Source organism: Solanum verrucosum, unplaced genomic scaffold (genome assembly GCF_900185275.1).
Source record: "Solanum verrucosum unplaced genomic scaffold, falcon-dt-bn FXZP01000106.1, whole genome shotgun sequence".
Classification (NCBI taxonomy): Eukaryota; Viridiplantae; Streptophyta; class Magnoliopsida; order Solanales; family Solanaceae; genus Solanum; species Solanum verrucosum.
Window position 1 is genome coordinate 99,452 of NW_026020130.1, and position 23,178 is coordinate 122,629.

A 23,178-nucleotide genomic window follows, 5' to 3' on the forward strand; every position below is an offset into this window, starting at 1 on the left:
TCACGAGCCATGGAGTGGACCACGACTCGTGGTCCTACTCGTAAATGTGGGGTATTGTGCTCCTAGCCAGGGGCATCCTTGGTCTTTGGCCTTGGCTTGGCCCATTGGCCTTGGCTCTCTCCCCTTGGTATTTACTCAATAAGCCTCACTTCCACACTAAATGACTTACTTAAAATTTGGGGAGTCATTTTACGATTTTTAACCTCTCGTTTAGGCTTTAGTTTAACCTACCATTTTCCGGAGTGTTACATTATCTCCCCCTTGGGAATATTCATCCTCGAATGATGATCTAGACACCTTACAAAATTAAACTCAAGAATAGAAGCCCAACAAGCATGAAACATAAGAATAATGCACAATGCATATGATGAAACATCAACTCCATCTCAAGACATAAACAATGCAATCACAAGGAAGTAGGAACTACATCCACAACCCAATATGCACATAACTCATCATTTCATATCATTTTAGGAGGAACACTCAAACAAGCTCAACACAACAATAAGGAGACAATATGCCATATCATCAAAACATAACTAAACATGTCCATCAATTCACCTCATGAAGCCAAATATGCAATCATCATACTAAGTGCAATTCAATATGAGGAGGATATAAATCATGAAAACTGAATTTATGCTAAATATGAATTCTCACAAGAACATGCATATCACACGGAAATCACAAAGAACACTTATAACACAAATGACTTCCAAAACCACCAAACTCAAGAAAACTACTTACCTTAAGTTTGGATAGGAGTAGAAGCAAAAAGATGAGGATAACGAGACTTCATATCAACCTCGACTTCCTATGTAGCACCCTTAACTAAGTGATTCCTCCATAAGACTTTAACGGAAACTACCTCTTTGTTTCTTAACCTCTTAACTTGCCGGTCCAAAATCTCCACCGGGACCTCTTCATAAGAAAGGCTCTCATCAACTCCTAAACCCTCTAAAAGAAGGATGGATACCGGATCACCAATGCACTTCTTTAGCATGGAAACATGAAATACCGGGTGAACCGGAGCCAATTCATTTGGCAAGTCTAATTCATAACAAGTTTCCCAATACGCTTCAAAATTTGATAAGGGACTACATACCGGGGACTAAGCTTCCCCTTTTTACCAAACCTTATCACACATTTCATAGGTGAATTTTCAAGTAGACCCAATCACCAACCTCAAATTCAAGATCCCTCTTTCGAACATCGACATATGACTTTTCCCGACTTTGGGCCGTTTTCAACCTCTCTCTAATGAGTCGAACTTTTTTAATAGCCTCATAAACTAGTTCGGGACCAACTAGAGTAAATTCACCTACTTCAAACCAACCAACCAGAGATCTACACCTTCTACCATAAAGGGATTCAAACAGAGACATGGAAATGCTTGAGTAGTAACTATTATTGTAGGCAAACTCAATCAATGGGAGATGGTCATCCCAACTACCCTTGAAATCTATCACACATGCCCTCAACATGTCCTATAAGATTTGAATGGTGCGTTCCTCTTGACCATCCGTTTGTGGGTGGAAAGCGGTACTAAGTTTAACATTGGTACCAAGTCCTTTTTTGGAATGCCTTAAAAAAATGTGAAGTAAATTGTGTACCCCAATCTGAAATGATAGATGAGGGGACTCCATGCAACTTCACTATCTCATTGATGTGGAACTTGGCATAGTCTTCCGCCGAAAATAAAGTCTTGACAGGAATAAAGTGGGCTGATTTTGTCATCCTATCAACAATGACCCAAATAGAATCATGTTGCCTCCGAGAACGAGGCAACCCCACAATAAAATCCATATTCACATCCTCCCATTTCCAAGTGGAAATATCTATATCTTGGGACAACCCTCCAGGCCTTTGATGCTCGGCCTTAACTTGTTCGCAATTCGGACTCTTGGCTACAAAACCCGCTATATCCTTCTTCATACCACTTCACTAATAGACTTCCCGTAGATCAGATACATCTCGATGGCTCTCGGATGAATAGAATACCGCGAACCATGAGCCTATTCTAAAATTTGCTCCCTTAAGACATCAATAACCGGAACACATAATCTACCTTGGTACCTAAGACCCTATCTCCCCCTTGGGAGAAAGCCTCAATGGACTTATTGAGAACCGATTCTTTCAACTCTATTAATATGGGATCAAGGTGTTGCTTAGACTTTACATCAACCACAAAGGACGATTCAGAACTATAATGGACCATGAATCCACCCTTGGTGGAATCCACTAGTTGGACACCTAACCGGGCCAACCTATGACATCACGAACCAATTCCTTCTTCTCATCTTCTACATGAGCCCACTACGCATGGAAAATCTACTTAGGGCATACACAACTACATTAGCTTTGCCGGGGTGGTAAAGGACACTCATGTTATAATCCTTCAAAAGCTCTAACCACCTTCTTTGTCGGAGATTCAAGTCTTTTTGGCTAAACACATATTGAAGACTATTGTGGTCGGTAAACACATCTACATAGACCCCATGTAAGCAATGTCTCCATATTTTCAAAGTAAACACAATCGCCGCTAATTCAAGTTCATGAGTCAGATAATTCTTCTCATGGACCTTGAGTTGCCTTGAAGCATAGGCAATCACTTTACCACGTTGCATAAGGACACATCTCAAACCCACTCGAGAAGCGTCACAATATACCACAAACCCATTGGTACCCTCCGGTAAGGTCAACACCAGAGCGGATGTAAGTCTATCTTTCAATTCTTGGAAGCTTTTCTCACAAGCCTCCAACCACACAAACTTAGCTTTCTTTTGAGTCAAAGCCGTCAACAGAGAAGCAATGGAGGAAAAACCCTCAACAAACCTCCTATAGTAACCGGCCAAACCCAAGAAGCTTCTAATATCGTTAGCAGATAGAGGTCTAGGCCAACTCTTGACTGTATCCATCTTCTTAGGATCTACCTCAATACCCATACCCGACACAATATGACCTAGGAAGGAAACCGATCTTAGCCAAAACTCACACTTGCTAAACTTTGCATACCATTGGTGATCTTTAAGGAGTTGCAATACAATCCTCAAATGATCCATATGTTCACCCTCACTTCTCGAGTAAATCAAAATATCATCAATAAAAATGATCACAAACAAATCAAGATATTGCCTAAATACCCTATTCATTAGGTCCATGAATACCGCCGGGGTATTTGTTAACCTAAAAGACATAACCACAAATTTGTAGTGACCGTACCGGGTCTTAAAGGCCATATTAGGAATGTCACACCCTCTTACCCTTAGTTGATAGTAACCCGAACGAAGATCTATTTTGGAGAAATGGTTAGCCCCTTGGAGTTGATCAAACAAATTGTCAATCTAGGGAAGTGGATACTTATTCTTTATAGTGACCTTGTTCAATTGGCGGTAATCAATACACATCGTAAGGGACCCATATTTCTTCTTTATGAACAATACCGGAGCACTCCATGGAGATATGCTTGGTTGAATAAAACCCTTGTCTAACAAGTCCTTGAGTTGCTCCTTCAACTCCTTCAATTCGGCCAGAGCCATTCTATAGAGATGGATATCTATGGGTTGTGTATCCAGCAAAAGATCAATGCCAAAGTCTATTTTCTGTTCGGGAGGAATGCTGAGCAAGTCATTGGGAAAGACTTCTAGAAACTCACTCACCACGGGGACCGACTCTAAAGAAAGGACCTTGGACTCAACATCCATAACCCCAACAATATGATACATGCACCACTTGGAGATCATTTTTCTAGCTTTTAGACATGAAACAAATTGACCTCTAGGAATAGAATTCCCCCCTTTCCACTCTAAAATTGGCTCTTTTGGAAATTGAAATTTGACCACATGGGTCCTACAATCTATTGAAGCATAACATGCATGCAACCAATCCATGCCCAAAATTACATCAAAATCAAGCATGTGTAATTCTACCAAATCAACCAAAGTGACTTTATGAGACAAAGAAATAGGGCAACTCCTTAGACTCTTTTTGCTACTACCGAGTCACCAACCGGGGTAGACACCGAAAAAGGTTCTAGTAACTCTTCGGGGAACACTTCAAATTTCATAGCCACAAAAGGTGTAACAAAAGATAAAGTGGCACCAGGGTCTAATAATGCATAAACATCAATGGAAAAGACTTACAACATACTTGTAAAAACATCCGGTGAGCTCTCTTGGTCACCTCGGGATTGAAGAGCTTCTTGGGAGCATCGTAATTTGAACCACTTAGAGGGACTTGCTTGCCCTCTCTCCCTTGAACCTTTATCATGGGAAAATATCTCTTCATAAGACCGCTCTTCGCACAATTAAAGCAACCATCCGTTCCATCTAAGCACTTGCCATCATGCTTCTTGCCATTCTTTGCACAACTAGGTCTTTCAACATAAGAGCTACCACTATTACCTCCTTATGGCTTAGGGTTAGACACCCTATATTTGTTGACCCTTGGAGTGCTAGATGTGCCTTGGTTGGAAAACCTCTTCTTGAACCTTGCTTTACCTTGAACCTCAAATTTACCCTTGGAAGAATTCCCATCATCGGTCCTTGCCCTTTTTACTTCTCTATTCACTTGCTTGAGCTTTTGTTCCTCAATTTGCTCGGCATGAACCATGAGACGTGAAATAGTCATACTTGGGATGAGCATTGCCGAATGACATTCATTGACTACCAAGTCGGATATCCCCATAACAAATTTGTTCATCTTGGCCCTACAGTCCGCCATTAAGGTTGGAGCATATTTAGACAACTGGGTGAACTTAAGGCTATACTCCTTCACACTCATACTTCCTCGGCGAAGGTTGATGAATTCTTGCATCTTTCTCTCCCTCAACTCTAGGGGGAAAAACCTATCAAAAAAGGCTGACTTGAACACTCCCCAATCAACCGGGACCGCTCTCACGATTTTCTCATCCTTCCATTGCTCATACCATACTTGAGCCACATCTTTCAATTGGTAGGTGTCTAGTTCCGCCTTTTCTTGTGGAGACACACCCATAACATCAAGAACTTTAAACACTTCATCAATAAACCCTTGTGGGTCTTCATCCACTTTGGAGCCATAGAATGTAGGGGTATTCATTCTTGTGAAATCCCTAATCCTTGAAGCGGTTGTACTTGCATTGGGGTTCACTTGAACTATAGCATCCCTAGTGACTTGAGGTGTTAAAGCATGAGTCAATGTTTCGAGAGTCGTCCTTATCTCCACATTGGTCATAGCCCTCTCTTCATTAGGAGCTTGAGAATCTTGAGAAGCTTGGGGAGGAGCTCCCTCATTGACATTCTCCTCTTGCATCCTTCTTGCATTCCATCTTCTTGTATTCATTACATATAAGCACAAGAGAAAGGTTAGGAAAAGGGCTTCATAGAGTTAGGACTCCAAAGCATGACTAAAGAGTAATGAAAGAAGTGAAAGTTCCTAAACATCTTATAGCCTCTCATTCATAAGTGTGGCGCACTTCACACTTATGAACAAGACTCTACTAGACGTGGTTCATGAGACATCATCCCAGAATCATTCTATAACCTTGTGCTCTGATTAGCAAGTTTGTCACGACCCGGGGTTACCCCCTAGGATTAATATGGCGTACTTGACCCTGAAAGGGTCTCATACTAGCCCTTAGCATAATCATAACATAAAGACAAAATAATTGTGGAAAATTTAAAACTTTTACAATAGAAGTCAACTTCTTTTTTTTTTTAATAAATGAACATAAGAATCTAGACTTGTCTCATTCACCATCTAATATAATAGAGAGTACAAATAAGGTTTAAAGCTCTTTACATCAATAAAGTCTCAAAATATGAAAGTACAATAAAACTAGAAATGAGTAATCCGTCCTCGAACTTGAGGACTCACCAAGTTTAGGGAATAGTCAACCCAAGCTTCACTTGAAAGGAGAAGTGCGTATCAACGACCGGAACCTACACTCATAGAATGTAGAAAATATGGGTTAGTACAAATAATATACTAAGTATGGAGGCCATGCATAAAATCCTTAAAACACGCATAAAAGGGACATTTAGTTGAAATCCTGCCTTTATCAAGTTTAAAAGCCATAATGCACATTTATGAAGAAACATAAGCCAAACCAACATAGAAGCAACCCAAAGACATACTAGTGCAATGCAAAGGTAAGATCCCATAACCCTACCAAATGCTAAGTATCACATTAGGACACCAACAACATACATCTCTTACTTTTTCCTCATCCATAACAAACATATATAAGTAATGAGTTATTCATAATCATAGTTTGTGACAAGTAAAATCAACCTTAACATTCATACATATCTTTCATACATAATTCATAAGTCATCGTAACATAAGAGAACCTCACCATAACCCCTCTTAAAGCCTACTTGTGCAATGCATAAGTGAAGTCCCATACCCCCACTCATACTAAGTAGTACCTCTCAAGAAGTCGTAGTGAAAGTCCAAGTTCTTATCTTAGTTCATATTCATATCATATAGGGAAGTTTAGCCTTAACCGACATAGACCGTGCGAGCTACATGGAATTCGGTGTTCTACCCCCACACCGAAAATAGGTGTCCTACTTGCCTAAGGTAGAACTTTCATAATAGCTTTTAGGTGGATCCACTTGCTAAAGACTTATGTGGGCACATAGTTATGGGGTATGGGGATTGCTACTAGAAACCCGGACTACTAGCGTAAAATGTTTCCATCCCATGAGACAACATACATTAGGAAGCCGGACTTGCTAAACGTAAAGGCTTCTATCTAATTGTTCATATCGGCTCGGTGCTAAGCATAATTTCCTTTAATAGTCATATTAAGTGTTTACTTAAGTTCATGTTCACAAGAGAATGCACTAGGCACCCAACCAACATAATACCATAAGAGCTCATAGATTCATTAGGTGAGAATGTCCTTTCAACCTTAGAACCATCAACATGTGAGTAAACCTTTCACATATCATTCATAGTGTTTCATGAGAATAGCCTTTCAATCAACACAACAACCTTATCATAACATACATACATACTTCATGCATAATCAAGTGTACGGATATAGGGAAGAAAGATCTCACATCAATACCACAATTACACAAGTTATAGGATCACCATCATCTAAGTAAATCATGAACTCATATACAATCTTCATCAACATCTATAAACCCTAATTATTGCCCTTCAAGGCTAGGAATCAAGATCAACCCTAACTTCAAGAATTATCACATTAGATATGGTGATTTCATGATTCAACAACATAATCAATTGTCAAGCTCTCATCATCAATCAAGCCATACATAGTTCACAATTTAGGAAGAAGGGGGAAATAATGGGTCCAAGGGAGATTTTTATCATAAAACATCAATAATCCAACATTCCAATCATAAATCATCTTAATTAACAAAAATAAACCATAATTAAACCATGGAAAACATTTTGGAAGAAGACCCATATTAGAGATTGAAAACCCTAAAATTGGGGGATTTGAAATCTTGAACACATATTTTGATGGGGCTCCTTGGGTGATTGCTACCCAAGAATGAAAGCATCCATACCTCAATTATGAATATCCAAGAAATTTTGGGAAGAACCTTGTGAATCTACAAACCCTAGCTCCAATGGTTTCTTCTTCTTCCTTGAGTTTAGTGAGATAATTTTTTAGAGAGGAGGGAAATTTTGATTCCAATTTGGGTGTTTGGGAATAATTACCAAGTCTTGTGAATTTTGACTTAAAAACAATATATATACTTCCCCTAAAATATCCAAAACTCCCTCACTTTAATTGGACTAAAACGGAAATGACCTAAAAGTCCTTCATTTAATGGTCCTCATTTGGGACCACGACCCACCTTCACGATCCGTGGTGTGGACCACGACCTATGGTCCCCCTCGTGAAGGCTAGGGCAGTAGATCCCTTTTGGTAGCATGAGGCACTTGAGCCCAAGGCATTACCACGAGGGTCTCCACGAGCCGTGGTCCTTGAGGCAGTAGCATCACCACCTGGGACCCTTGCTCTTTGCCTAAGGAAACTCCACGAGCACCTCCCATGGTCGTGATCATGACCACGAATCGTGGTGATGGCCGTAGAAGTTGAGGCAGTAGCTAGGGAAAATGGTGGCCACACTTTAATTGCCAAGAAGGCATCACGACCACCTTCACGAGCCGTGGAGTGGACCACGACTCGTGGTCCCCCTCGTGAAGGTGGGGCAGTGTGCTCCTAGCTAGGGGCAGCCTTGGACTTTGGCCTTGGCACTTACCCCTTGGTCTTTACTCAATAAGCCCCACTTCAACCCTAAATGACTTACTTAAAATTCAGGAAGTCAATTTACGATTTTTAACCTTACATTTATGCTCTAGGTTAACTTACCATTTTCCAGAGTGTTACATTTACTCTTTTGGTATCATGTGTCTTATATGTTTCCATGATTTCATTATTTATGCATGTTCATGAAAAGCTTAAGTCTTGAGAAAATGAGCAACTTGATTGATTTCAACATGTTTATGTTCATTTGAGTATGAATTGCATATAGACCTAATGATATGATGTAATGAACATGCTTTAGCTTGGAGTTGATGTTTTCTCCTCGGATATATGCATATAGATTTCATAATATGATGGTTTGAGCATGCTTTAGTTTGGAGTTGATGTTTCTTCCTCATATATGTGCATTTATGTGATTGCATGCATGTTGGGCTGTTATGTTAAGTCCCTACCTCCCTTATGATGTATTGAATCTCGTTCGAGGATGAATGTTATCTAGGGGGAGATAATGTAACACCTCAGATTTGAGAAAAAGGCAAAATAGTTGTTTTCAGCAATAGTTGGTGGGTCGGCAGTTATATTAGGGGTAGTTGGGTCTTTTCCTAATTATTTTATCCCTATACTACGTCATTTTACCCTTCACCAAAACCCCTATATAAGTGATTTTAACCCCAAATTCTATTCATTCACTTCATTCTCTTAAAATTTACCAAAAGAAGTTGAGTCTTTCTCTCCCAAGGATATTTCTCTCTCTAGAAGCTTGAAGAAGAAGATTCAAGCTAGGGTTCAAGATCAAGCCTTCATTCTTCAATTGCTTTGGGATTTGATAGCAATGTATGATAGTTTTCATCCAGGATTTCTTCCATTCATGGAGTTCCCAAATTCTCCTATTTTCAAAGATAGATATTTCAATTGAGTTAGGATTTTCTTCAATTGCCATGGGTTATCTTCAATGTTGATTTAAATGATTGAATTATGATCTCTTATGCATAAATTGATGAAATACTATGATTTTTATGATGATTCCCCATGAACCCATGTAAATCCCATGTTTTCCAATTATGATGATATGATGTGAGTTTTGAATTATGAAAGAGGTGATTATGAAATGTTCTTATGAGATTTATTTAAATGTTTTAAGGATGCTTTGAGAGTGAAGTATCAATAATGATGATTGTTGTTGTGTTGTTGGATTTTTTTTTCTCATAAACAAATTAAAGCATGTTTGTGAAATGACATTCTCACATAAAGGATTCTTAGGGTTGAAAGGTTTTCTCCACTAAACTATGAATCAAATATTTTAGGAGTTATTCAAATACGATCTAGCTTGGATTGGTTACTTAATTGTACCTCTCCATGGATGATGCATTACCTAGCTTGGATTGGTCATTGAAAGATACCTTTCCATGGATGACATATGAATTAGCTTGGATTGTCAAGATGACGTGCCCTTCCATGGATAATGACTTAGCTTGGATTGGCAAGATGAAATGCCCTTCCTTGGATAATAAGAACAAGTTAAGAAAAAGACTATTCCGTGGGATTTATTCTTTACACCAAGAGGATATTGAGATGGAAGCTTTCCTGTTAGTAGAGGTTGGGTTTCTAGTAGCAATGTCCTTATCCCTTACCTATGTGTCCCATAGGATGATTGTCTAGATAGACATTAGCTAGTCGATCCACTTTAGCTTAGATTCACGGTCCTTCCTTGAAAAGTAAGACACCCCTTTTCGGTGTGGGGTAGACACTGAATTCCATGATGATAGCTCGCATGGTCTTATATGTGGGTTAAGGCTATTTCCCACAAACAAATATGCAAAGTTATGATGAGCCAAGGTTACTTCAAGGAAGTATCATAAGTATATTTTAAGATGATGTTCACTTGAATTGGTCATGTTTTATGACTTATGGTTTCTAACTCTCAAGATGCATGTTTTAGCTTGATCATTGCTTACTCATGAAAATATCCCTTTTTTGCATATTTTAAATGTTTATATGCATGACTATCATACTTGGTACATTTTTTTGTACTAACGCATACTCTTGCCTACATTTCCCCAAATGTAGGGTCTGACTATCAGGGTTCTCAGTTTCGTGACTTGAGGTTGATTTGTGAGATTTCCAACCTTTGGTGAGTCCTCATGCTTCGAGGACGGATTCTCATTGATTTCACTTTCTTTCTTACTTTCAGTTTGGACATGATTTATGGGCTAGGCCCAATTTCATTCTATTGTATTAGATGGCTAATGAGACATATGTTTAGACTTCCGCATTGCTTTTATAAAATATTTGGACTTAAAATGTTGTCTTTATCTATTATGTTCTATTTCTTATGTTATGAATGCTAATTGGCTTGTATGAGGTCTCTCAGGATCCTTTATGTCATGTTACATCTAGGGTGTACCTCTGGGTTGTGACAAGTATATGACCTTAGAGAGAAAGTGTCACGACCCAGGGGTACCCCTTAGACGTAACACGGCGTACTTGATCCCGAAGGGGTCTCATACAAGCCCTTAGCATATCATGACATAAGAATATAGGGAAAAATGCAGAAACTTTAAAACTTTGTTTACATTCAAAGTCTTTCAAATAATAAGAGAGAGTCTATGACTCTATGTCTCAAACGATCTATAACATTTGAATTAAAACTCTTGAATACAATCTTAGGGACACAACCCTTACAAAAAGTCTAAAACATAAAGGAAAGACATAAATGGACATATGGTCAAGCCCTCGAATACTATGAGGACTCACCAATCTTCTTCTTCTTCTTGATCTACTATAGTCCTAGCCACGAGGGTAGAATCCGATATCACTAAACCCTACACTTATAGAAAATGTAGAAATATGGATTAGCACAAAATGTACTAAGTATGGAAGCCATGCATTAAAATCCTTAAAACATGCATAAAAGGGACATTTTATTTTAAACCATGCTATATGCCACTTTTGAACATCATCTTTGAAATAGTTGGAGAATGTAGCTCATAAGACAAACCATGCACAATTCATCCTAACATAAGGGGTATCATCATAATCACAAGCATAGTCTCCAACACAACATAATGCATACTCCAATCTTCACAAGACATAATTCACATGCATAATTACATACCAAGATCATATCATCATAATAGAACCATCACATAAGTAACCTTAAGATCTACTTGTGCAATGCACAGATAGGATCCCATAATCCTATCCACACTAAGTATCATTTCTAGGCCACCATGATCATGCATAACATACCTTGACCTTATCCATAGCCAACACTCATAGAGAAGGAGACATTCATATTCATATATTATAATAAGTAAAGTCACTCATAGAAACAATTCATATCATGCATACATAATTTAATATATCTTCATAACATAAGGAAACCACATCATAAGCCCTTTGTAAGTCTACTTGTGCATTGTATAAGTGAAGTCCCCTACCCCCACTCACACTAAGTAAAGTTCATTAAGAAGTCATGAGTATAGTTCATGTTCATACTTCATATAAAGTATACATTTATCTCATACTCATCATATCATAAGAGAGACATACCATCCCCACTCTCAAAGTCTACATGTGCAATGCATGGATTAAGTCCCATACCCCCACTCATACTAAGTAGAACCTCTTGAGGAATCATAAAACATAACTCATGTTCTTATCGTAAATCATCTTCTTATCATATAGGGTAATAGCCTTAACCGACATAGACCATGTGAGCTACATGGAATCCGGTGTTCTACCCTTACATCGAAAAGAGATGTCCTACTTGCCTAAGGTATAATATTCATTTTTGATTTTAGGTGGATCCACTAGCTAATGACCTATGTGGGAACATAGTTATGAGATATGGAGATTGCTTTTATAAACCCTAACAACTAATGTGGAGGTTTCCATCTCATGAGATAACCATATTGGAAACCCAACTACTAGCGTGAAGGAACCCATCTCATACTCATATCCACTCGATGCTAAGCATAATTCCCTTTAAATTCATATTAATTCTTTACTTAAGTTCATGTTCATAAAAGAAAGCAATAGGCACTTAAACCAACATAATATCATAATAGCTCATAGATTCATTAGGTGAGAATGTCCTCTCAACCTTAGAATCATCAACATGTGAGTAAACCTTTATTCATAGTGTGTTCATGAGGATGACCTTTCAATCAACACAACAAGCTTATCATAAACATACATACTTCATGCACAGTCATATGTGAGGGTGCATATGAGAATTAGCCTTTCACCAATACCTTAATCACATTTGTGTGTGTGATTGTCCTTTCAATGACACAACAACAACAATTTAGACACTTCACTTTCTAAGTGTTCATAAAACATGCACATAACATCATAATCATGCATACTCCTCATATCTTGCATTCAAGGATCATGTTGAGTCAACACATCTAACATTCACCACATCAGACATAGATATAGTCATAACTCAAGTACAACATTCATTCCATGCATAAACTCATATACTCGTATTATAGATCATGTGGATGAAGTCCTTTCACAATAATACCATATACAATTCAACATAAATAATAGCTTCTTTCTTTAAGCCTTAACATCCTTAACTTATTCATATTAGATTTTACCATTAAACCCTAGGAGTCATATTCATATTTTAAGCATTACTCTCAAGCAACACCTCACATGGTCATTATGGAAACCTAACTCTCAAGGTAAACTAACGACATGCTTCATTCTTACTCAATTATAGACATATAACATCAAGTAAACTAAATCTCAATACTACTTCAACCATGATTCATCATGTAAGACCTAATCAAGTTAGTTCATGTCTAAAATCTTAGCTCATAAGAAATTCATGTCTAGGTGATCTAATCTAAGGCAATTCATCAAGAAGTTCATCAATCTTAGAAGGTCACATATAAACTCTCAATTTTCCTCTGACATGACATAGCGCTTGGCCACATCAATTGCACCCTAGAATCTTAGTTTAATCATTTATACATGTAGAATCATACTAAATTCATGCAATCACATCATAATCTACTCACATCCAAGCAATTGGACCAACTTGCAACAACATTCATAATGTAAAGAAGAACCATAGCTAGGATTGGGGAACTCATGGATTCTTGAGGAATTCAAGTTAAAAGAATATAAAATCAGTAACACATCCATAAAAAGCCATAATTTAACCTTTAAAACTAACTTTGTAAGGAATCCATGGGGTTGAGTTGAAACCCTAGCTTTTGGAGATTTCTAGATTTGAGATAAAAGCTTTTGAAGGGGCTCCTTGGGTGATAGCTACCCAAGGATGAAAAATTCCATACCTTATGAAGATTTCCACACGAATTTGAAGAAGAAAAGCTTCTCCTTGAATCCTAAACTTGACCTTGTTCTTGATCTTCAATGGAGTTTCTAGAGAGGGAATATTTTGAGCGGTGGGTAGTTTCTTATTTTGTGTTTTGGAATAATGAATTGGAAAAGGTGTTTTAATACTTTTAAAAGCCTCATAATACTTTAATTAATCAATAATAACTGTCCCCTAACTTAACTAACCTAAAAAGGAATTTAACATATTGCCCTTACCTTGGCCGAGTCTTGGACAACAACTAATGTGTGACTCACGAAACCCCACCCACAGACCATGGGTGGGTCCATGAGCCGTGCTAGCAAGTCGTGGTTTGGGTCTAGAGCTTGTCATCTAGGCCCTTGACCTATGACCAAACCCTACGGGGTGTGGATGGACCTACGGGGAGTAGGTCCCATCCGTAGGTCACATCTTTTTGACAGCTTTTTGGTTCTTGGCTAGTTTTGGGGTTTCAACTTTAGGGTCCTCCTCAAGGACCCTTGGTTGGTCCTTGGGAGGTCGTACCTTGATGTTGAACCCCTAAACCCCTCAACCAAAGCTTTGGAACTCATTTTACAACTTCAAATCCCATAACGAACTCAAAAACAAACTCATTAGGCTCTAGTTTCACCTACTAGTTTTCCGGGTCGTTACATTATCTCCCCCTTAGGAACATTCATCCTCAAATGACACTTTAGGGAAATAAAAACTCAAGACTAGCAGCCGATCATGCATGAAATATAATAAACAATGCATAAAACTAGGAGGAAACATCAACTCCATCTCAAACATACTCAATGCAACACAAGAAAGTAGGAACTACATCTACAAACTCATTATGCATGAAACTCATCAATTCACATAAATATGGGAGGAACTACCTTCTCCAACTCAAAGCAAGCTTAACATAACAATATGGAGCCAACATGTCATTTCATCAAAAAACATAACTAAGCATGTTCATCAATCATCTCATGAAGTCAAATATGACATCATCATACTAAAATGCACAACAACATGAGGAACATATAAATTATGAAAACTCATTTTATACAAAATAAGAGTCTTTCAAAAACATGCATAACATGAGGAGATCATGGAAATTTCTAAAACACTCGTGACTCCTAGACATAAAACAAGCCCAAAAGGAACTCTTGGTCTCAATCTTGAATAGGAATAAAAGGAAGGGATGGGGATGTCGAGACTCTCAATCAACATTGCTATCTAAGCACATCATCTCCCCCCTTGGGAGTAAGCCCCCTTACTAAGACCTCAAATACAACTCTCTTCAAACAATCCCAAAACATCACCAAAAATCAACATGACCTTACCGAGATCTAAAACCAATAGATGTCTAATAATCATGAATCCAAACCGTATCAAGTTAACAAGAGTAACTCTATGGGACAAGGAAAATTTTGGACACATATAAATCCAAGACTCCATAATCATGAAATGAGTCAAGGAGGACTTATCATCTTAAGCTAGAGGAGAAATAGAAGGGAACATAAGGATATTGAGATATCTCATTGGCCCTTGGCCTCCCAAATAACACTCTCTACATTCTCTAGGTATCACTTAAACACTATTATTCATCAAATCCTCCAACACATCATAAAACTCATAATGGCAAGTTGGGGTCCACCAAAATACACACATAACCATAATCAAACCCATACATACTAAGGACAACATAAAAGCTCATCATGTCCAATTCATCAAGTAACAAAAGACAAGCACTATCGGAATAGAAGTAAGCATGAAACACATATCGGGAGCAACATTAGGAGGAAACTCTTGTTCACCTCTAGCTTGAAGAGCATCAAACCTAATTTTCTTCCTCTCTCTTTCTCTAGCCTTAAGTATCGGGCAATCTCTTATTTTGTGGCCATTTCCACCACAACCATAACAACCCTTTATGCTGGCTAGATACCTATCATCATGTCTTTTTCCACACCGAGCACAAGTAGGCTTAATCACATAAGATCCACTACCACTCACTCCTTGAGATTTTGGGGTAGACACCCTCTTTTGGTCAACTTTGCGGGAATCTTGGAAGAGCTTTGACCATAAAATATTTCTTAAGAGGGGTCATCATCATCAACTCTATACCTCTTTGTTCCTCTAGACCTCACTTCAAGTTTCTCCCTTTCAAACCATTGAGCATGGATCACAAGACAATCGATATTCATATCATTCTTAAGTATAACCATACTACATTCTTTCACTATCAAGTTGGATGCACCCGACACAAACTTACCCATCTTCATCCTAGGGTTGGCAACTATGGATGGAGCATACCTTGACAACTTAGTGAACACCCGAGCATACTCCTTAACACTCATCCTACCTTGGTGAAGGTTAATAAACTCAAGTATCTTAGTCTCTCTCATTTCTAAAGGGAAAAACCTATCAATGAAACCATTCTTAAATCTTTCCCATTCCATGGGGCCCGCTTCTACCGGCCTCGCTCCTTTCCATTGACTAAACTATATTAGAGCAACATCCTTCAATTAGTAAGTGGCCCATTCCGCCTTCTCTACCGGAGTTACTCTTATAAGGTTCATCACCCTAGAGACCTCATATATAAACTCTAGAAGATCTTCATCCATCTTTGACCCATATAATTTTGGAATCTCTATCCCGACTTGAGTCAACAATAGAAAACCATACTAATCTTCTCCTTAGACACATATTCCCTTATAGGGACAATTGGAGCTTGGGGAGGAGCTTGGAGGGGAACCTCTTGCTCTACATTGTCTTCCTCATTCCTTTCAACGTAATCCCTTGGAGTAGTCATATCCTGAAAACCATAGGGCACACATTAGGAGAAAGACCTAATAAAACTCAACTCTAGGGAATGACTTAGATAATGAAGAAGTGAGGTTTTCCTAACATCTAATAGCAACCTATTCATAAAATGTGGTGCTCTTCACATTTATGTACAAGACTCTACTAGATATGGTTTTAGACATCCTAAAAACAATCCCTAAAACCTTATGCTCTGATACTAAGTTTGTCATGACCCAGGGGTACCCCCTAGACGTAACACGTCGTACTTGACCCCGAAGGGGTATCATACAAGCCCTTAGCATATCATCACATAAGAACATAAGGAAAAATGCGGAAAATTTAAAAACTTTCTTTACAATCGAAGTGTTCATATGATAAGAGAGAGTCTATGACACTATGTCTCAAACCATCTATAACATTTGAATTAAAACTCTTGAATTCAATCTTAGGGACACGACCCTTACAAAAAGTCTAAAACATAAAGGAAAGACATAAAGGGACATATGGTCAAGCCCTCGAATACTATGAAGACTCACCAATCTTTTTCTTCTTGATCTACTATAGTCCTAGCCATGAGGGTAGAATCCGATATCACCAAACACTACAGTTATAGAAAATGTAGAAATATGGGTTAGCACAAAATGTACTGAGTATGGAAGCCATGTATAAAAATCCTTAAAACATGCGTAAAAGGGACATTTTATTTGAAACCATGCTATATGCAACTTTTGAACATCATCTTTGAAATAGTTGGAGAATGTAGCTCATAAGACAAACCATGCACAATTCATCCTAACATAAGGGATATCATCATAATTACAAACATAGTCTCCAACACAACATAATGAATACTCCAATCTTCACAAGACATAATTCACATGCATAATTACATACCAAGATCATATCATCATAATAGAACCATCACATAAGTAACCTTAAGATCTACTTGTGCAATGCATAGGTATGATCCCATAGTCCTTTCCACACTAAGTTTCACTTCTAGGCCACCATGATCATGCATAACATATCTTGACCTTATCCATATCCAACACTCATAGACAAGGAGACATTCATATTCATATCTTATAATAAGTAAATTCACTCATAACAACAATTCATATCATGCATACATAATTTTATATATCTTCATAAAATAAGGAAACCACATCATAAGCCCTTTATAATTGTACTTGTTCAATGTATAAGTGAAGTCCCATACCCCCACTCACACTAAGTAAAGCTCATTAAGAAGTCATGAGTATAGTTCATGTTCATAATTCATATAAAACATACATTTAACTCATACTCATCATATCATAAGAGAGACATACCATCCCCACTCTCAAAGTCTACATGTGCAATGCATGGATTAAGTCCCATACCCCCACTCATACTAAGTAAAACATCTTGAGGAACCATAATATATAACTCATGTTCTTATCGTAAATCATATTGTTATCATTTAGGGAAATAACCTTAACCGACATAGAGCATGTGAGCTACAGGGAATCCGGTGTTCTACCCCCATACCAAAAAGAGGTGTCCTACTTGCCTAAGGTAGAAGATTATTTTTAGCTTTTAGGTGGATCCACTAACTAAAGACCTATGTGGGCACATAGTTATAGGATATGTAGATTGCTTCTAGAAACCCTAACTACTAACGTGAAGGTTCCATCTTAGGAGATAACCATATTGGAAACCCAACTACTACCGTGAAGGAACCCATCTCATACTTATATCCACTCGGTGTTAAGCATAATTTCCTTTAAATTCATATTAAGCCTTTACTTAAGTTCATGTTCATGAAAGAATTCACTAGGCACTCAAACCAACATAATATCATAATAGCTCATAGATTCATTAGGTGAGAATGTTCTTTCAACCTTAAAATCATCAACATGTGAGTAAACCTTTCATATAATATTCATAGTGTGTTCATGAGGATAACCTTTTAATCAACACAACAAACATATCATAAACATACATACTTCATGCATAGTCATGTGTGAGAGTGCATATGAGAATTAACCTTTCAACAACACCTTAGTCACATCATAGTCATGTTCATGCATGTGTGTGTGATTGTCCTTTCAATGACACAAAAACAACATTTTAAACAATTCACTTTCAAGTGTTCATAAAACATGCACATAACATCATAATCATGCATACCTATAACGACCCATAAAACTAGTAAGTGAAACTAGAGCCTAACGAGTTTTGTTTTGAGTTTGACATGATGTTTTGAGTTGTTAAATGATGTCCCGAGCTTAGATTAAGGGGTTTAGGGGTTAGACGTCAAGGTACGACTCCCCAAGGACCAACCAAGGGGTTCTTGAGGAGGACCCTATAGCCTAATCCCCAAGACCCCAAGAAACCAAAAACTTGTTAATTTGTGAAAGACTCACGGATGGGACCTACGCCTCGTAGGTCCATTCACGCCCCGTGGATGGCCTCCGTGGGTCAAGGTCCACAAAGTGATGCTACCGAACGAAACCACGAGAAGCCAGGATGGCCCGTGGACCTACCCATGGTCCGTGGGTGGGTGTTCGTGGTTTGCACCTGGTTTGCTATCAAGTCTCGGCCTAAGGGATGGTTAAATAGTAAATTCATTTTTAGGTTAGTTAAGTTGGGGGGACGGTTTTTATTGATTAATTAAAGTATTTTTAAGGCTTTTAAAAGTATTAAAGACCCTCTTTCAATTCATTATTTCAAAGCACAAAATAGAAACCTCCCACCCTCTCCAAATATTCTCTCTCTAGAAACCACCATTGGAGAAGAATGATTCAAGCTTTCAAGCTCAAGATCTCACCATTCTCACTCAATTTTCGTGGAGTTCTTTCCTAAAAGGTATGTTAGTCTTCATCCTTGATTAATTTTCATTCAAGGAGCCCCTTCAAAGATGATTTCAAGTTTTCAAAATCCCCCAAAAAGCTAGGGTTTTCAATCTATGCATGGGTTCAATTCCAAAACATTTTCAAAGGTTTATATATGATTAATTATGAATGGATTGTTGAATTAATGATGAATTATGGTGAATTTATCCTATGAACTCATGTTTCCCCAAAAATCCTAAGTTATGAATTGTGATTGTGAATTGATTGATCATGAAAGTATGTTGAATTGTTTATGTTTATATTGAATTAGTCATTGAATCATGTTAATTCCCTTATCTAATGTAGTATTCTAGATGTTCGGGTTGAGATTGATTCATAGCCTTGGAGGGCAATTTCATGAAGGATTTATATATGATTATGATGTGAAGTATATGCGTGTGATATCAATGAAAGTATTATGATCATGTTTAGAATGTAATTGTGTTAATATTGAAAGCATATTCTCAATTAACACTCATGAATGATGATGATAGAATGTGAAGGGTTTCTATAATGTGATGTTACATCTTGAATTGGTAGGCTTAGGGCACCCTCTTCTTGTATAAATGAAAGTAATGTGGATTGATTTATCTTGAATTGGTAGGCTTAAGGCATCCTTTTCTTGTATTGATGAATGTTACCTTGAATGTTGTATCTTAAATTGGTAGGCTTAGGCATCCTCTTCTTGTGTAATGAATGTGTCTTGACTTAATGAATATGAATCGATAGGCCTATGACATTCCTTTCATAAATGACTAATGAAGTATTGTAAGTCTTAGTCTTGAATCGGTAGACCTAATGTTGGTAGCCCTTTCATGAGGAGTCTATGAATGAATGTAATGATAAATGTCGAATCGGTAGACCTAATGTTGGTATCCCTTTCATGAATGAATGATGAAGTATTCTAGGCTATGTCTTGAACCGGTAGACCTAATGTTGGTAGCCCTTCATTATGAGTCTAGAAACTAATGTGATGATAAACCTTGAATCAGTAGACCTAATGTTGGTGGCCCTTTCATGTATGAAATGATAAATATTGAATCGGTAGACCTAATGGTGGTGTCCCATCTTAAGGATTCAATGAGCTATCCTATTTATGTACCTTGAATCGGTAAACTAATGGTGGTGGCCCTTTCTTGTGTAATGTACATTGGGTCGGTAGACCTAATGTTGGTGGTCCTCTCAAGTACAATAATGTTAATGAAAATGAAATACTCTATGGTAATGGAGGCTAAGGATTGAGTGGATATGGTAAGATGAAAGCTCTCACTACGTTAGGTCGAGTCTTTAATGAACATCTTTCTTATCTCATAACTATGTGCCCACATATGATATTAGCTAGTGGATCCACCTAAGATAAAATACATCTAGATCTACCTTAGGCAAGTAGAACACATTCCTTCGGTGTAGGGTTACATGACACCGAATTCCATGGTTTGCTCTCATGGTCTATGTCGGTTAAAACTTATTCCCATCATGTGAGATGTGCACTATGGTTTCTCAAGAAGTTCTATGAAGTGTGGGTGGTAGTATGGGATGCCATCCATGCATTGCACCAGTAGGCTTTGAGAGGGTCATAATGAGTTCTCTAATGTCTTCATGACTAATGAATGAAAGTGCTCTTAATGAAGCTGATGAAGAATGTTGACTTATATGCTTAAGGAGATGATGCATACTTTACTTGGATTGTATTATGAGTTACTTTCCTTGCAATGACTTATGAAATGTTTATGTTCCTTATGTATGAGTATTGTTTATAGATGAAAAGGAAGAATGGTAAGTTCACTTTTGGTTTCCTTAATGTGGTACTTAGTGTGGATGATGGTATGGGACGCTATTCATACATTGCACAAAGTATAGCTTGGGGTTACTTAAGGTGAAGGCTTTAATGTGATGAAATGGATTACATGTTGATTATGTTCTAATATGATGAGATGACTAATATGTTGAATGTGATTGTATCTTATGCCTTTTATACTTATGTTCATGAAGTTTTCTCAAATTGGCATAATGCATGGTTTTCAAACCAAATGTCCGTTTTAAAGCATGATTTTTGCATGGCTATCATACTTAGTACATTAAATGTGCTAACCCATATTTTTTCATTTTCTACAAAAGTGTAGAGTTTGGAGACTTGATGTTCTATACTTGGAAGATAGGTTTCTAAAGAGCTTGGAGTTGAAGATTTGGCGAGTCTTCATTGTTTCAAGGACGAACCCACTATTTTCCCTTTATGTCTTTTATTTTATGGTTAGGGCTTTTGTATGGGATGTGTCCCAAAGTTTTAAGTCTTATGTTCTAGATGGTTTGAGACAAAGTATAGAAAAGACTTCCGCTTGCTTTTATGAAAATGACTTCGATTGTAAAAAAAAGTTTTAAATTCTGCACTATTTTCTTATACTCTTATGTTCATGAATTCTATGAGGATTGTATGAGGCTCTTCGGAGTCTTGTACACCGTGTCACATCCGTGGTGTAGGCTCGGGTTGTGACAATACCCCTCATATCTTACATTCAAGGATCATATTGAGTCAACACATCTAGCATTCACCACATGAGACATATATATAGTCATAACTCAAGTACTACATTCATTCCATGCATAAACTCATATACTCATATTATAGATCATGTGGATGAAGTCCTTTCACAATAATGCCATATACAATTCAACATACATAATAGCTTCCTTGTTTAAGCCTTAACATCCTTAACTTATTCATATTAGCTTTTACCATTAAATCCCTAGGAGTCATCTTCATAATTTGAGGATTACTCTCAAGCAACACCTCACATGGTCATCATGTAAACCTAACTCTCAAGGTAAACTAACGACATGCTTCATTCTTACTCAATTATAGACATATAGCATCAAGTAAACTAAATATCAATACTATTTCAACCATGATTCATCATGTAAGATTCTTACTCAATTATAGACATATAGCATCAAGTAAACTAAATATCAATACTATTTCAACCATGATTCATCATGTAAGACCTAATCAATTTAGTTCATGTCTAAAAGCTTTGCTCATAAGTAATTCATGTCTAGGTGATCTAATATAAGGCAATTCATCAAGAAGTTCATCACATCAAAACCCTCAATTTTCCTCTTACATGACATAGCCCTAGGCCACATCAATTACACCCTTTAATCTTAGGTTAATCAAGTATACATGTAGAATCATACTAAATTCATGCAATCACATCATAATCTAATCACATCCAAGCAATTGGACCAACTTGCAACAACATTCATAATGTAAAGAAGAACTATAGCTAGGATTGGGGAACTCATGGATTCTTGAGGAATTCAAGTTAAAAGAATATAAAATCAGTAATAAATCCATAAACAAACATAATTCAACCTTTAAAAGCAACTTTGAAAGGAATACATGGGGTTGAGTTGAAACCCTAGGTTTTGGAGATTTCTATATTTGAGATCAAAGATTTTGAAGGGACTCCTTGGGTGATAGATACCCAAGGATGAAAACTTCCATACCTTATGAAGATTTCCACACGAAATTGAAGAAGAAAGGCTGCTCCTTGAACCCTAAACTTGACCTTGTTCTTGCTCTTCAATGGAGTTTCTAGAGAGAGAATAATTTGAGAGGTGGGTAGTTTCTAATTTTGTGTTTTGGAATAATGAATTGGAAAAAGTGTTTTAATACTTTTAAAAGTCTTAAAATACTTTAATTAATCAATAATAATCGTCCCCTAACTTAACTAACCTAAAAAGGAATTTACCATGTTGCTCTTACCTTGGCCTAGTCTTGGACAACAACTAAGGTGTGACTTACGAAACCCCACCCACAGACCATGGGTGGGTCAATGATCCGTGATGGAAAGTCGTGGTTTGGTTCTAGAGCTTGTCATCTATGCCCTTGACCTATGACCAAGCCCTACGGGGCGTAGGTCCTATCCGTAGGTCCCATCTTTTTG

The 23,178-nt window shown here is 37.5% G+C and overlaps 1 pseudogene; it reads right to left on the reverse strand.

Moving 5' to 3' along the window:
- LOC125827302 (uncharacterized) lies at positions 1 to 5,322 on the reverse strand (annotated as a pseudogene).
- Positions 5,323 to 23,178: the final 17,856 nt, after the last annotated feature.